This window comes from Tachypleus tridentatus, chromosome 4, assembly GCF_004210375.1.
Source record: "Tachypleus tridentatus isolate NWPU-2018 chromosome 4, ASM421037v1, whole genome shotgun sequence".
In the NCBI taxonomy this organism is placed as follows: domain Eukaryota; kingdom Metazoa; phylum Arthropoda; class Merostomata; order Xiphosura; family Limulidae; genus Tachypleus; species Tachypleus tridentatus.
In genome coordinates this window covers 19,807,620-19,810,149 of record NC_134828.1, presented here as the reverse complement: position 1 = coordinate 19,810,149, position 2,530 = coordinate 19,807,620, and the positions used below count along the sequence as shown (strand labels likewise).

Below are 2,530 nucleotides of genomic sequence, written 5' to 3'. Positions count from 1 at the left end.
TTCCACATTCTGGAAATACAGTCTCGTTAACAATAAACTGTAGAGTCTGGATGACACAGTAATGGAAGATAACCACAGCATAGTTTAAAGATTTTATCCTACGCACTATGATGGTCGTCAACGAGGAGAAAACCATAACCAACAGCTAGTAACGATCCAACAATTGAGATTGTGCATCCAATTTACTGTCCAATCCTCCAAAATAAAAGATGGACAACTAATTAAGATGATCCCAACAATGGCTAACGGGATGGCTATTACGTCAATAAAATGTATTGTTTCTCTCAGAATGAAAAAAGCTAAAATTACAGTGAATATAATTTCTGTCTTTGTAAGGACTGTAACATCGCTTAGTGGCAAGAAGTTTAACGAATTATACAAGAACAATATACCTATCGTTCCAGTAATTCCTAGGATGCATATTATTAAATACTGGAACAGAATCTTTGGGAAGAAAGAGTGACGGCTATGTAAAATAACTGGTACACAGAAAGCAGCCATGTATATTCCACGGTAAATCAAAATAACCTGTCTGGAGACACCTGGAGTAAGTTTAACCAGCATTAATTGAATACATTGAGCAATACACTGAAATACAGTTAGAATAATTCCAATACCAGGAAATTTGATTTTCTGAAAGGGAGATCCAAATGTTTTTGATACTTCAAAGGAAGTGTTTCCTCTTTCCGTATTCCTGTTTCTCATATTCTTCCTGAAATACTTAACTTTGTTCGGACAATCTAGAATATGATAGAAAAATAAAATACATCTGTAAGCTTTTAAAATGTGTTCAGAGAAACATATAGTAGAAAAATTCAAAATTCAATAAAGAGCTGAACACTTATTTCTAACAATAATAAATCAAATTATTATTTAGTTATTGTTGACAACTCACTAACCATCACAGTTTACACAGAAAATATTACAGTTTTATTTCAATCTTAAAACCATGAATACTCTTTGTTTGGTTCAGAAATACAACTTACGTCTTTATAAAATAAGAATACTCGTCCAGAAGAAAGTCATGTTGCCGTCCCTGGTTATCAATTATCCTGTTATCACAAATAATTTTCTAGATCAGAGACGTATAACAATTTTCCCATGTATTAGATATAAAGAGTTCTTACTGTATTTATTTTCATTATTCCTCAAATGACCCCTTGTTTTAAATACTTTTATTTTATATTAGTGCATAATACGGTGGAAATTGTGTTGTCTTTAGTGTATAATACTGTAGATGTTTTGTTATTCTTTGCGTATGGTACTGTGGATATTTGTTTATGTTATAGCATATGGTACTGCGAATATTTTGTGATATTTTTTTGTGTGTAGTACTGTGGATATTTTATCACACTTAATGTATGGTACTGCGGATATTTTGTTACATTTTAGAGTATGTTACTATGCATATATTATTATACTTTTATGTATGGTAATGATGTATATTTTAGAATATGATAGTGTATTTTACTATGGATATTCTGTCATATTCTTTACTGTATGTACTGTGTATTTTGTTATATTTTAGTGTATTTTACTATGGATATTCTGTCACTCTTTACTGTATGTACTGTGGATTTTGTTATATTTTAGTGTATGGTACTGTGAACATTCTTGTTTTATTTTAATGTATGGTGCTGTGGATATTTTGTTATATTTTAATGTATGGTACTGTGTATATTTTGATATATTTTGGTGCATTGTACTATGGATTGTCTGTTATACTTTACTGTATGTACTGTGGATTTTATTATATTTTAATGTATGGTACTGTGAATATTTTTGCTTTTATTTTAATGTATGATACTGTGGATATTTTGTCGTATTTTAATATATGGTACTCTATATATTTTAGAATATTATACAGTGGATTTTTGTTATATTTTAACGTATTGTACTGTGGATATATTCTTATATCGTGTGTGGTACTGTGGATATTTTTTTATAGCTTAGTGTATGTTACTGTGATATTTTCTTATATTTTGTTGTGTGGTACTGTGGATAAGTTATTTATCGATCTGTGTCTTTGTTTCTTCACAACATGAATATCTCCATTTGGAAGAGAATTACATCTAAAAACCTCCGTTTATCAGTGGATATAAATTTTCTAATCTGGTGATAACTTAATTCTTAACTAAATTACCTGAAATTATGGTCACTGGTTCTTTGAGGCCATAAACCAGAAATTGTGATAACATATCCACACAGACAGTTTTACTTGTATAGCGTATATATGTCTAAAACTGAGATGTAGTTAGATTTTCTGACCTTTGGCTCCACGATTTTGTGTGTTACATTACACTCGATATTTTTAATCGTTTATCATTCTGTTTGCATTTTGATAACTTCTTTATGTGTTAATTTATGTTTATATCTAAAGAATTCTGTCACACAAACTTTTATCTATACCACACTAATCTCATAGTAAATAAACATATTTCAGTACCAAACCAAGTATAAACTGGATTAGAATAAATCCTTCAGATTACTATGTCTGATTTTAAAACAGATTCCTGGGAGACAAGAAATA

The 2,530-nt window shown here is 29.8% G+C and overlaps 1 long non-coding RNA gene across 1 annotated transcript in view; it reads right to left on the bottom strand.

The window, feature by feature from the left end:
- Positions 1-246: 246 nt before the first annotated feature.
- The window catches only part of LOC143248254 (uncharacterized), a 3,483-nt gene continuing 1,199 nt past the window's right edge, over positions 247-2,530 (bottom strand). Inside the window, exons 2-3 of the long non-coding RNA XR_013026845.1 lie at positions 987-1,052; positions 247-740 (exon numbers count right to left, since the gene is read on the bottom strand). This is a non-coding gene — a long non-coding RNA (uncharacterized LOC143248254). The remainder of the gene's footprint in view (positions 741-986; positions 1,053-2,530) is intronic.